This window comes from Thamnophis elegans, chromosome 1 (genome assembly GCF_009769535.1).
Source record: "Thamnophis elegans isolate rThaEle1 chromosome 1, rThaEle1.pri, whole genome shotgun sequence".
NCBI lineage: Eukaryota > Metazoa > Chordata > Lepidosauria > Squamata > Colubridae > Thamnophis > Thamnophis elegans.
Genome location: NC_045541.1, coordinates 44,817,233 through 44,832,172, shown reverse-complemented (window position 1 = coordinate 44,832,172; position 14,940 = coordinate 44,817,233). Strand labels below are relative to the sequence as shown.

General features: G+C 39.2%; 1 protein-coding gene across 1 annotated transcript in view; it reads left to right on the top strand.

The window, feature by feature from the left end:
- The first annotated feature begins 978 nt into the window (after positions 1-978).
- Positions 979-14,940, top strand: part of SPOPL (speckle type BTB/POZ protein like) — a 40,110-nt gene continuing 26,148 nt past the window's right edge. The window contains exon 1 of the mRNA XM_032215285.1: positions 979-1,456. The gene's annotated coding sequence lies outside the window, so the exon portion shown is untranslated. The remainder of the gene's footprint in view (positions 1,457-14,940) is intronic.

Below are 14,940 nucleotides of genomic sequence, written 5' to 3'. Positions count from 1 at the left end.
AATGGTCTGAAGTCACTTTTTTCCATTGCTGTTTTAACTTCAAACGGTCACTAAATGAACTGTTGTAAAGTCGAGGACTACCTGTATTTTTGCCCTTGCCTGCTTAGGGCTGAGAGCCACTGGTTTTGTACCTATAAAGGCTGAACTAGAATGACACTTCTCCTGATTTCAATTGCCTGATGACTTAATCACTACACCAAACTACCTCAGTTGTTGGGACTCCCCCCAAAAGGAAAGCGGCCGCCTCTATCCACCTGCAGCCAGGCACTCTTCAACGGTTTAAACTGTATAGGCATCCCTCTTTTCTCAGCCTGGCACGCAGAACGAGAGAGATATGGGAAGTGCCGGCCAGAACCAGCCGCTTCCATCCACCGGCCACTTTCCTCAGGTTGCAGCGTAGCAACCGGGCGCTTAAAGGTAAGCCTGAAAAGCACGCAAAGCGGCGGCTGGATTTCTTCCCGAAAGTGCCAAGGCACTTCCCATTTCACTGGGCAAACGCGGGCCAGAAAGGTTCGCACCGATGCGGCTTCCCTTGGGCAATGACTGCCGGGATCCCCAAGGGCAAGGGAAGACCCTGAAAACCGCGACGCCGTGTCGCGAACTCGGTCTGCCAAAATGCCTCGTCCCTTTTCCACGCGGGGAGGCTTCGCTCTCGCCCCCCGCATCTACACCCTTCTCTCTGCACCTCCTGACTCGGGGTTCCGCGGCTCTGCCAAACAATCACACACCCCCAACACACATACACACTGCACGAAAAGGAAGTGCTTCCCTTCCGCGCGCCCAGTTTCTACAAACCCTTCCTCCCCCCACCCCCTCCGCGCGCCTTCCTCCCCCCTCCCCCTCCTCCCACGGCTTCGGAACTCCGGGAGCCGAGCGTGCATTGACTCAATTTTGAATCGCCCCTCCCAAGCGAACGGCCAGGGTCGACTTCCGACGCTGATTTGCTCGCGCGGTTTCGGGCCGTGACGTGAGCACGCACGCTTGCGTCTCTCTCCCGGAAGTGAAGGAAGCGGTGCGGGTCCCAGTAATAGTAACAAGCGGCTGCCTGGGCTTGTACGGTGCCCTCTGCAAGGGGGTTTCCCCCCCTCCCTCCCTCCGCAGGCTTTGGCAAAGAAAGAGAGCGAAGGGGAGGGGGAGGCCGAGCGCAGCTCCCTGCTTTGGCTTCCCCGCCGAGGGGTGGCTGGGCAGCGGCAGGAGGAGGTGGCGGCGGCGGCGACGGCTTTGGAGGGTGGGGGAGAGAGAGCAATGCGGCTCCGCCGCCAACAGCTCTGCCCGGACGCCACGCTTCCGCCACAACCCCTTCCTCCTCTTCCTCCACCTCCTCCTCTCCCCTCCTCCGTCCTCCTCACGCCATCACTGGGGGCCACGGCGTAGTGGCGCGCCCCCCCCTTTCCCTCCCTCCCTCCGCACCGTAGGTATGAGACCCGCCGAGACTCCCCGCCAGCACCAAATTCGGGTATGTGATGTCTGTTCTTGCTAGCCGTAGATTAGTTGGTGGAGGTTGTGGATAATGGTGGTGGTGGTGCGAAGAACAACAAGAGTAATCACGTCCTGGCCTTCCTCAGAACCATCATCATCATCACCCGTGCTTTCCCTGCTCCCCCCCCTTTTTTTTTTAAAAAAAAAAAACAACCCAGCAGAGGGTAGCTTTGGGTGGAAATTGCCATCTGGATTGGGGGATCCTCTCCATTCATTCAGGTTTTTCTCGCCTTCCCATGAATCTGCAGGGAGGCCAGGAGTTTTCACTTCCTTTGAAAGAGGAAGGGAGGGGAGGGGAAATGAAGTGGCCAGCCAAGAATTGAATGAAGGAGCAAGCTTTGGCACAACTCTTTTGCCTTGGCTGTGCCAACCTTCCTTATATTTCCCAGCAATTGATGGGGCAAAAACCTGCAGTGTTCTGGTGCTGCTTTTTTCTTGATATCATTTCCTTTTTCTTAAAAGAAATCTTCCTTTATGAGTCAAGATGACGCATTCTAGAGAGGGGTGTTTTATTTCTCATTGGCTTTAAGGGACTACTAAAAACTATAGAATGTAGCTTGTTGGGCAAAATGCTTTTCTTGTCCTTCTAGACTTTTCTTTTCCTGTCCTGCAAAGAATGACCCTTCTAGTGGGCCCTATTCTTATTTAGTTGAGTACACTTTAGAAAGGTATAATCAAAATAATTTAGTTGTAGTTGCTTCATGGATCACTTCCAGAGTTTTGTTACGATATATAATGTTCTGATCATGTTCCAGAAGCATAAAATGCTTGGCACTTTAGAAGCTAATAAACATAACTTTAGCATAAGATTCTTTAAGTTAAAGGTGTGTTTTTGTGAATCACTATATTGGATATAGTAGCCCCTAATTGCAACAGGAGCTTTGCTTTTAAAACAGCAGGATATGGTTATAGTTTTTTTATGAAGGGGTTTGTCATGCTATTCTATATTTATTAGTCTTCAAGTTCTGATACTGCCTGAGGAGCCTGATACTGCATGATGTTCAGTCGAGATGGTGGGACAAAAGGAAAACCTCAATAATGAGTTAAGCAATAATTAATAAATTAAGCAATAATATTTATCCAGAGATAAATAGCCTCAGAAGTATGATCATGAATGTGTGAGCTGGTGGGCTCTGATTCATACAATACTAGAACTCGTGCTCTAACCTCCAACTGCAACGTGTTGCATAGGACAGTAGTTGGAGCCAAATAATGTTAAGAGGCATGAAGGAAGGGCTTTTACAACCACCAGATCATCCATATCAATTTCTGCAGTGCACTCCTATTTTCTAAACTTACCTACTAAACTTTCGTTTGAGTTTAAAGAGCAAAAGTTTATTTTAGCTGTTTCTTTGCTATGGTTTTAAGGACACCTGTAGCTCAGGTATCTTCTATGACTGCTCATGTCATATCTTCTCATTAGCTCTGGTGAGGATCAAGTGGGAACTCTAGTACTGTGGTAATCCTGAATGCTCTACTTAGGCAGCAATGAGACTTCAAGATTGCTGCAGACATTCCTATGTTATACACAAGCATGTTTTGTTGAATATACAATAACTAACTGACTTCACACATTGCACTGTCATAAGCCATAATGAGTTGGCTTAATGGGTAAGCAAATTATGCGTTTCCGTAATTTGCTTAGCCAAAACTAAACCACCTTATGGTGTGGCATGATGCATAACCCTATTATTTGTAGCTTGGCAGAGAACACTTGAAGAAGAGACTATTACTACATGCTGTAGATTAGATTTCTACAGAAAGAGGAGTTACTCCTGCCTTCTTTTGGATTCCTAAAAAAACCCTCCCATTTCTGATGTTGTAGACTATATTCTTTCTTCTGGGGATAATATTGCCAAGGCTTATCAAATGATTTCTGTTGTAGTTTATTATATTCATTCTATTTCAAATCTGTACTAGTTATAAATGATGATTTATACTGATGTAAATTATTTTGTTTTTCCTGATGCTGTTATCACTTTATGTGCAGTATTAGTATAAAAAGATTTTTTTTAAAGTTGCTTGAATGAAACAGGTGAACAATCAAGTGAATGTAGTTTCATGCCATAAGACTTTCTCCTTCTAAGTCATGGGTGTTAAACTCATTTGCATCATGTGATGTATCGTGACATATCATGATGTGTTTTTTTTGCCTTTGTGGAGCTGAGGTGGCCATGGCCTGCGCATGACGCATCTGGCCCATGGGCGGTCAGTTTGACAGGCCTGTTCTAAGTGAATCAATCCCCTCAGACGTTCTATAAAGAGTTTTCTGACCCTCTGCAGCAGAAGTAGAGAAATGCAAAGAGAAAGAGAAATTTATCCTGTGTAAGGATGCCACTCCACCAATAGGTAGATGTGGCCTGGGATGTAAGATATTGTGTTGGGTAGCAGTTCCAGTATTTATGGATTTTATTTTCAGTATTTAATTTGAATGTAGTTTGTTTGCTTGTACATTAGCATTCACAATCCAGATTTCTGCTTGATAGGATTCCTAAAAGTTTCTCGCATATCTTTTTTCATAGCTTTAAACTGATAATTATATTTGCTGTATAACTCCAGGAGTAATGGAAATAGCTATTAAAATGGTATAGACCCTTTTGGTCTGTAATCTTCAGGAACCACATTGCAGAGCAGTTTGAAATATTCCAATAATAGGTTTTGCAATTACTATCCTCTAGTCCTAAATGCACTTAACCAGGATGCAAGTTAAATTATTTCAGTGGAAGTTCAGCATAGCTTATTTGGAATCAGTAATGGCTCAAATTAATCTGCTCCGACCTTTTTTTTTATACTTAACACAGGAAATGAATCTCTGGTATGGTGCTATTGCTGAAGTCACATTGTAGTTACTGAATCACTCTGTTTACTACAAATTACATGTCTCATCTTCTTTGGTAGGCAAGTCTTGAGTCTCCTATGGCAATAATTACCTTTTAATTAATAGTTTTCAAGCACCTCAAGTATGTCAGATTGTGTTTCCTTCTACTCTAGTATAAAGGGAAAGTGGTTTCTGCTTGTTGAAAATTTTGTTGGATGACTATTGTGCACTATTGTACAATTGTATCATGTTGTATTATTTGTTAATGGGTTAATAAGTTTCATATCTCAAAAGTTCAGTCCAAAGGGTTAGAGCAGAAAGATAAACTCTAATAAGCATCTCTAGCCTAAACATATTACTGAGAAGCATTCAGTTAAATATTTAGACATTCACCACGTCTAGATTAACGTGGTTTCAAGTATTTTCTTTTCTTTTAAACTTACATAGCAACTATTTGAACTACCAGTTCAAAACGCTGTGTTATTTTGAAATAATTGCTATGCAAGTGTAAAAGATAATTCTTGATTTGTCAGTTAATATATCTTCCAATGCTTTATCATTTTTTGGAAAGAAAAATGCACATGTGAATGTATATTTAAAAGGCAGCTTTTATCTTATGGCTGGAAAGTAATCTTTGTATTAAGTGAATGAATGAAATAGTTTTATTTTATCAAAAAAGTACCTACCAGGAAGATGTAGTCTGCTCACATTTGCATTTTGTAGATTTGTGAAAGGAAGATTAGGGACTGTTTTATATCAGTGAAAGCAAAGGAATAGATCCCCAAGGTAATGCATATGCTTTTTGCTGATAGGAGTTTTCTTTTGTGGTTTGAGAAAAAAACCCTACTGTTTAGCACTTTGTAGCAACACATGTTTGGTAACAGACTAAATCCTTCTAGATGGTACTATCACTACTCTCCAATCCCTCTGAAGTTTTTTGAAGTTGGCCCTGTGATTGTCTGCATTCATGCTGACTGTTGACAGCAGATAGGGAATACTATGAGTCAATCAGTTCTCCCTTCAGTCAACCAGTAGGAGAGTACAAAAATGATCAATTACTGTGTCTTGAATTACAGCAGCTCCTGGAGTAGCAAAAATTCTCTCGGGACCACTATTGAAAACTGAATAATCAATTGCTATCCCTACTCTTATGTTTATAACAACTGTTGTATGAGTTAGTCTGACCATTGTACAAACAAAAATCTCAACTGTTGGGATGAGTAGTAAATTGTCTGAATGTCGAGGTATCATTCTTCCTGTAAATATGTTCCTGTTGAAAACTACAGTAATGGTAGAACACTGTAATTTTCCTACGAGGCACTTTTGTCCAGTTTCAAGTAACCCACAAAGACTGGGAGCTAAAGTAAGGCAAGGCTTTAACTAGGCTAAGTTAAACCTGTTCCTTATTTAGATGCATTATGAAAATTACTAGAAGGATTAAGATTGAGTTTGCTGATAATATACCTATGCTATATATTAAAGAGTGCTGAGTTCAGATTATTGAAAGTGGGATGAAGAAAGCATTCTTTCAAATGGGAAAGTAGCCAAATCCTTAGTCCATGAAGTTTGCAATTTTAGTTGTGTTATAACTGAGTTGAAGGAAGTTATGATTTAAAAATTACATTTCCAACATTTGGCATTCACCTATTGATAAAAAATGTTGGATTAATTATACTCAGTTTGCCAAAATGGGTAGATGTTCCTGGAAAGATTGACTTGATAGAATATGTTCACTCTCAGTTTCTGCAAAAGCTCATTATGACCATAGAGAAAAGACTGGACAGCATGATACCTTGTGGTCAAGATTGAAGTTGTTCTTAAACGATTTAAAACAGTTCTTATAGATGCATAACTGTTGTGTTTTTCTTTCTTTTTTTCCCTTTCCATTTCAAATTGTATGTGATCTATTACTCCTTTGGTCAATTTTGAAGGGGATACAACCTTCTTAAACTGGTGCAGATATCAAATATGGAAAGGTTCTAAGTTAAGATTAAATCAATTTTTTCTTCTCTCTTAAATTAAAACTACATTTTCTTTTTGGCAAGTACATAAAGCTACTTTATTATTTACTGTTAAGGTGGCATACTAGTATCATTCAATAGACCATATTGTTTTATCTTCTGCATCCTAAATTCATCATAGGATTATTTCCTGTGTTGATACTGTAATATAAATTATTGATAAGTAGCTTAAAATTATTGCCATAGTCTACTTAATAAACTGTTATATTTCAATATTAGATCAGCTCACATATTTTATTTATATCTCATGCTTCAACTCTACCACATTCAAAATAACCGTTAGTTAAAAATAATGTATTGTAACATATAAACTAATTCAGACGATAATGATAATACCCACATTAAAAACCCCATAAAGCACCAAAACCAGCACCACCAACAAACAAACAAACAAATAAAACCCCATGACCAACAGAAGCAAGAAACTCAGGGTCATGTAACTAGAAAGGTGAGTATAAATTTGAAAATTAAACCTTACTGCTTCCTTTCCCTGGATTTGCCAATTCTTTCTCTCATTTCCTAGGTATTCTAACCATATCTTTCTATTACACATTAATTTCATAAAGAGGCTAAAATTGGACTACATTTAAAATAAAAAAGAGAGGTAGTTGAAGAATATGGATAGAAAGGGAGAATGTGTTGATCCTAAAGTTTTTGCAGAGTAAGGTCTCAGTATCTTACAATGGGTTCAACTTGCTTGTTTTTTCTGGGTGGCCATGTTTTCCTGGCCATCTCTCCAGTGAAGTGGCCAAACACGTTATAGGCTTGGAGCTGAGAAGGATTAAATTAGCTGTGTGACTGACAGTCTGGTCTCAAACATTTCAGTAGCTTATACATTAATAGAAAATTTGAAACTCTGCTGCAGAACGTTGGTGTTGATGGAAGGTTTATGAGAAAAGGGTACCTGAAAGTTGACATGGTTAAATAAAATTTTAATTGTTCACAATCAAGTGGTTTTCTAAATATATGATAGAATATGATATGCATACAGATATGGCTAGTGTGTTATCTCTATGTACAGGTTGGTGATGGAGTTACCCAGGCTTGTGCTGCTACGGTTCAACCAGTTTTCTCTGGATGTGGGGTCTGAGGTTATCTGGGAGTTCATGGCAACCATGGATCTGGTCCAATTTATTCACATTGACTCATACAAGGGTCACACATTGAAACTGGTGGTTGGTTTTGGGTAGCAATGTTATGATCTAGACCTTAGAGGTGGTAACATCAATTGTTTGCCATGAATGGATCATTCCATTTGGACCCTAGAGTTCTCTGCAGTTCCCCAGGTGCCAGGTATACAGGTGCAGTTTCAGTGGGAGCTTGGAGTTTTTCCTGAAGTTCTGTTATGTAATTTGGTGGATATCTTTATTGTGGTTTAGAATGAGCATGTGAAGAGTGATGGAGTGAATTGCACCTATACAGATTATCTATGTGTGTGGATCTTGTAGAACTCCATTGTTTATTGAGGAGCTCTGAGAGATTAGTGTTACAAGAGATTTGGGGAAGATAAAAAGTGAAGTCTAGGGGGCCCTTATGAGAGGAATATTTTCAGCATCTGCTAGACAAAGTCCCTCAACTTTGCTCATAGTTGGCTTGGCAAATCTAAGTAACCAAGTCATGCCTGAGCTCTGTTATCTGAAGGGAGTTCAAGTTGGTTGGTCTTCGTCCTGAGGAAGTGGGCAGGGACTTTGTGACTGTGAAATCTGTAACTTGTGTTCTGTACCCATATCCCTCCTAGTTAGTTAAAGACTCTTAGGAAGAGGCATTTGGATTCAAGCAGTAGTTAATGCCTCTTTGTAGCAGTAGTTAATACTTCCCTGTCTTCTTAAGAGGCCCAACAGTTCTAGACAACTTTCATTCAACCTTTGACCTTCTCTTTTTAGAGAAGACTGTTGGAAAGGTGGTTGGTGCTCAGATAAAAAGAGCCCTGGGTGCAGTGGATTATCTGAATCCTTTTCAGTCTGGTTTCAGACCAGGATACATACTGAGATGGTACTTACATAGTAGAGCAGTGGTCCCCAACCCCCGGTCCGCGGACCGGTGCCGGGCCGTGGAGTACCTGGCACCGGGCCGCACAGCGGCCGGGGGCCATGATCGCTGCAGCGGCCGGGGGCCATGATCGCTGCAGCGGCCGGGGGACATGATCGCTGCAGCGCAAAGGCTCCTGGGCCGTGCGCAAAAGCTCCTGGGCCGTGTGCAAAGGCTCCAGGGAAGAGAGCCCCGCGCTGGTATGCACGTGATATATAAACAATTAATGTGTCGTCGCGAACAACGCCTCCCCACCCCTGCGCGCGCTCAGCGGGCCACGGTAAAATTATCAAAGGCTGACTGGTCCGCGGCGATAAAAAGGTTGGGGACCACTGTAGTAGAGGATAGTTAAACATCCTAGCCCTTGTTTATCTCTCAGCAGTTCTCAATACCATTGACAATGGTGTGTTGAGATGATTTTGGAGAGTGAGAGTGGAAGGCACTGTTTTGTGTCAATTCTCTTCCTTTCTCCATGGCTGTTTTGCTTGGTGTTGGCGAGGGGAGTGTTCAAGCCTAGGCCCCATAGCAGAACTCTTATTTTCTCTTCACATTTACAAGAAAGGTCATTTGAGCTCACGTGAAGCTGGGATTGTTGCCCATTTCCCCAAGGCTTAATTCAGCTCATATTCCCCCCTCCCCTCAAAGGGCTTCGCAGCTACAGAAACTTGAGGAGAGATGGGATCATTCATTTATTCCCTCACTAATAGTTTACTCACAAACATCCATGCTGGCATTCCAGCTGCCAGGATAATTGGGCCACAGCCTGCTGTTTTTAGGGACATCCCAGGGTCCAGAGGCAACCTCACTCCACTCAGGTCCTTTAGCTTACAAAAATAAATGCTAAGGTAGGGTTTATGGGGCAGTCAGCTGCCAGGACCACAGGGATACTGTAAGCAGCATATCCTAGTGAGATTTCAGCCTTAAGCTTGTCTTGGCAGCTCAACTGCTGAAAAATAAGATTGCTTAAGAGCAGAATTTGAAGCAGTACCTCATCCCAGCCAGTGCAATAATTTTTGGAGGGAGGCAAAAATTATCTGCCACTTTACAATCTTTGAGACTTTTGATTGTTTGAAGTACTCAGTATAAAAGACATGGTTATATGGTTACATCAACTTGCAAGACCTAGGAGGGTAAAGTCAACCCAGAACAACAGCCTTGTTATGTGCCACAATAAAGCATTGTGTACAGGTATCTACTACACTGTGGTGTATCCAGTCTCTGGAAAACAAAGAAACCTCCTAGCTGGCTTGTGCTATGGTGTAATCAGTATGCTGATGATGCCCAGCTACACATTTCCATCCTTGGAGGCTGTGAGGGTCTGGCCCCAGGTATAAAGATATGCCATCTTTGACTGGCCAGGATTGCAATGCCCCAGACAGAGCTGGTTCACAATTGGGGTGAGGAAGGGGATTTTGGAGTTGTAGTTAGATGAGCAATGGCAGCTGTAGGGAGGAGCATTTACAAATATCTATATGGTATGCCAACTGTACCTTTTCCAGGAGGCCTTGCTCAGGAGTACTATTTGGATTACTGCAATGCACTTTACATTACTGCCCTTGGAAAGCCATCCAGAAGTTACAACTGGTCCAGAATTCAGCAGTGTGCCCCAGGGTTTGCTCATACTACACACCTATTGTGTGAATTGCACTGATTCCCAGTTTTCTTCTGGGTACAATTCAAGGTATTGGTTATAACTCTTAAAGCCCTACGTGGAATGGAACCAGGTCATTTGTAGGACTGCCTCTCCCTGGGGATACCTAACTGCCCCACCCAGGCTCCAAGTCCCTTCCTTTAAATATTGCCATCTTGTGAGTCCTCAGAAGTGTGCCTTTTACCCTGCAGCCCCTGTCCTATGTATAGAACACACCCTCTCTCCTGAGAGCTGTCCCTATCCTTTTATCCTCAGGACCTGACTCAGTTTCCAAGTTCTGGGATTGGGTAAGGCCAGGGTGCGATGAGAATATAGGTTGCATGAAAGAAGTGTAGTTGTGGCCCCATTTTTAAAAAAAGTTTTATCATTGTTTGTTATATGTATATATTGATTTATTGGCTGTAAGCCATCCAGAATTGATTTTAAGATTGGCAGCCATACAAACATTTTCCTTAATGATTGTATTTTTTAAAATTGTTAAATTAATAGAAGCCAAAAGAAAGACAAAAAATGGAACAAATAATAATTTCTAAATATAGACTTTTCAAAAAAAAATGTAGTGAGAAAACCTTCTAGTAATACATCCTCCCTGATTTTCCATTTGTTTCCCCCAACTGCTAACTACAATTTAAATATTTTTGCTTTCAGTTTAACATTAATCACAGTTGTTGGCTTCTGCTTAGGTCCTAGAAGTCATATTCCAAATCTTGTTTTGCTGTGTAATGCATTGCATATAAAGGAGACATTCCTCCCTGCGTTTGGTTAAACATTGCAGCATATTCTCCAGTTCTGGTCTTCCAATCTGATATTGTTGGCAAACCTCCCTTTTCCAATATTATGCAAGATCTGTTCTTGCTGCTATCAACATATACGTTAATAATTTATTTATGTTATGTGAAAACAACCTGATAAAATACTTGTGACTTCGATTCAAGTGTTATTTTTTAAATGTTTTGAATGTTTTGATGTACTTCTTTTTAAAATACTTTGAATGTTTTGATATATTTCTAACATTTTGTTTTTTAGGTTTTGGGGGAGTAAATGGTTTCTTCATTGTTGTGATATTTCCAACATTTGTTTTGTATTCTTTGTCGATTTTGGCAATCATTGACAGTTAAATACCATCTACAGATATTTTGTACCATTTTCCCCTTAAATTTCAGCTTGCAGTAAAATCTTCCCTTCAATCCACTGTGGTTATTTTTTCTCAAGTTTTTATTCCATGTTTTTACATTACAGTGTTCAATTTGTTTCATCTCCATCTAATATTTCAATAGCCATTTATTAAAAACAACATCGTAACACATTATCTTGACTTTGTTTAAGTATTTCAAACTCTGTCATATTTCTCAAAGTTCCTTTTCCTTTTTTGGGGAAGGGTTTTATTTTTCCTTTGTTTGAAGATGCAGGTGGTCCTTGCTTTACAATGGCAATTGGGACTGGAATTGCCATTGCTAAGTGGCACATCATAGTGCATGATGTTGCATAACCATGCCACTTAGTGACAGCAGTGGCTGTTATTAAGTGAGAATTGTGCAAGTCATTGAGGACCTAATTTAACCATTCTGGCTTCCTCATTGACTTTACTAGGGGAAATGGTCAGAGAATGTTGGAAATTGTGATCACATGACTGCAATTGTTACTGTGATGTCATTGCAAAGCATAATTGCATCAGGTGCCCGGATCACGATTATGTGACCACAGGAATGCTGGAATGGCCAGAACTCTTAGGAACTCTTTTTTGATATTAATCCATTCTAGTGTGTTGATAATAAATCTACCAATTTCAATCATATTTCATTTTGGGTTATACAGGTAGTCCTCAACTTACAACCATTCATTTAGTGACCATTCGAAGTTAGAATGGCACTGAAAAGAGTGTCTTATCATTTTTCACACTTGCGACTGTTCTAGCATCCCCATAGTAACATGATCAAAATTCAGGCACTGGGCAACTGGTTTATTTTAATGATGGCTCAGTGTTTTGGGGTCATGTGACCATCTTTTGCAACCTTCTGACAAAGTCAATGGGGAAGCCAGATTTAGTTTACAACTATGTTACTAACTTAAAAAACACAGTGATTCACTTAATATCTGTAGTAAGAAAGGTCATAAAATTGGACGACTTCTTTATGTATACAGTATTTTTTATATCTTTTGGGGGCGGGGGTTGTTTGAATCTTATTCATTGTCCTCAGTAATGGTTTTGCCAATTCTTCCTCTTAAAATTTTTTGTAGTATTGGGCCTTCAGCCCATCTGAGGCTTTCCATTTTAGATTTTTTTATCATGTTTTTAACCTCTTGTTGCTTGTTATAGGTTAGTTAGTATTTATTTATATTCTTCAGTAAATTCTTGAATGTATATTTTTAGATTTTCATTTCCAACTTTATGTTTAGAGGATTATTTCCTTAAAAAAACTCTTTGAGTTTTTTCTGTATATCATATAATGACTGCTGCACTCTGGAGTTTCTATATAAGATATAAGACTAGTCTGGAAGTTTGATTTTTAAAAATCTGTTTTTCAAAAACGAATGTACAAATTGGAAAATGAACAACAGATTATACAGAATTTTAGATAAATATATTCTTTACATATATAAACTTGATATAAAAGTTCTGATAATTGTATCAAATGTCTTAACATAAAAGGGGCAAAATGAAGTTTAATTTGCAATATTAGAATGAAATGTTATAAACCCGTGTTCCTCTGTCAGCTGGATCCGATTTATGGCATTTGTTTTTGCCTCTAATACTTAAATCATTGTATGTTGTCATCTTAATTTATAAGCATAAACACTGGTTTCTTCACCTCCTTCTGTGGAATTTAGCTCCCTAAATTAAGGTTTGTTGGACATAGTTTTCTTCCATTATGTTTAAAGACACCACCACTACTACCACCCTTGAATATAAATTATTGTGAAAATGTCTCTACTGCCTTTCAAAATATGAGGGAAAGGTATACCTATCTTCACTTCCAAAATGTGAAATTTATATATTCATAAACTATGCCTACTTTATCTCTACAGTATTCTAGCTCCATATATTAAAACCCATTTGAATTACTTGTAAGTTCAGTTATTTTAAGATGGTCTTGGCTAGCATTATGGCTTAATATGGAATGCAAAATGTGACAAATACATTCTTTCCAGCTTTCTTTTAAAACTGTTATAAATATACATTTCTCTTTGTGTTGGAATTTGTGTGCATCTATAAAAACAGTATCCTTACATATTAGCCATATAGTTAACCTTAAATTGCATTAGTATGGTATTTCCAAATACGTTGGGTTAAAAAAGAATTTCTGTAGAAATGAAAAATCGGTTTGACAATTTTTCAAATATGAGTTACAACTAGTCAAATTATCATTATTTTTGCTTCATCATATGTAAACATACCTGTTTTAATATAGCCAGTAATTGTCATATTTCTATTCAGATAATCATAGGTATTTCATTATCCCTTATTTTATCAAGTGAGATAGTGGCAATGTACAAGTAGATCTTGCTTAGTGACTCCCTTGTTGAGCAACCATACAACAATGCTGAGAAAATAACTTTATGACAAAGGGCTGCATTTAAGAACTTGACAGATTCCTTCAGTTATGTGATTACCATTATAGTCAATTTGTGTTGTCTTCTGCTGACCTGTTATTTTTCATTTTTTCCTCCTTTTCAGAGCTGATAAAGATTGTAGAGGAAGGTATTATAAGAGACTAAGCAGGCACACAATGGGGAGTACACATTGAAACGAATGTGGCAGCATCAACAGCTCAAAGGCACTTAGGGCTGCAAACCACATGTGCGCTATGTAAACAACTGGTATAATTCCCATTAGGTTGCTGCTTACTCTCTTGTAATTTTTTCCTTGCCAATGAATGCAAATACAAACAATTCCTTCTTGTCAATTATCCCAGTTCTGGGCCAGCATTTTGGAATGGGTGATGGAAGAGGGAAAAGTAAAGCACAGTATAGTCACATGATTTACCACTTAGTGACCATTTAGCTTAACAACAGAGTTGCTGGTTCCAATTGTGATCATTAAATGAGGATCACCTATAAAATGGAACTAGAATGAACAACAATAGAAATAAAAATGGCATGGTAAATTTCAGTTTGAAGTAATCAATGCTAATGAAAGGCTGACCTATGTACAACAAAGTAATGCATTATTTGCTATTTTGCTATTATTTATTCTAGTTAATACTTACAGAGTAGTAAACATTCAAGAGATGGCCTTTTGATCTTTCTTATTCTTGCTTTCCTTTTAATCTGGAAATATAATGCATAATTTGAATCACAGTTGCTAGAATTCAAAATAATAAAAAAAAACACTGTATATTTTGCTGAAACATCACCATTCAAACTAAAAGTAGCCTCTAGAAAGTTATATAAAATACCCATTAACAATTTCTTTAGTTAAAATATATTCAAATAAGGGTGAACTTAGAACAGTGTTTCCAGAATTTAACATGGCAAAAAATGAAAGTTTTTCAACTCTGGACAATATCTGTACCCAGAACAGATTAGATCCTACAGTGATACCTTTAACACCATCAAACATCAACATCTGCCTATCCCAGATCCATTGGAAGAACTTTGTAATAGCTCAGTGAAGTACTTAGACAATTTGACTGTTCTTGGAAAGCATAGCAGAATTGAACCTTGTTGGAATCTGGAAACGAGTCTATTACAAAGTCCCATGGGAAGGCAGAAAAAGAAGACAACTTGTTGCCAAGAAAGCTACAGGGACCTCTGCATGAAGTCACTTGAAGGTTTGAAGAAGACTTATAAAAAACATCACTACTGTTATTTTAATCATAATTGATTTAAGTGATGATCAAGCAAGCAAAAATTATTGGCATACTTCCATTTGCACTAGCAATGTGGTTATCAATAATTAATTAGAATGAGGTTCCAAAGCATTATTCTGCCTTGGAGAATTT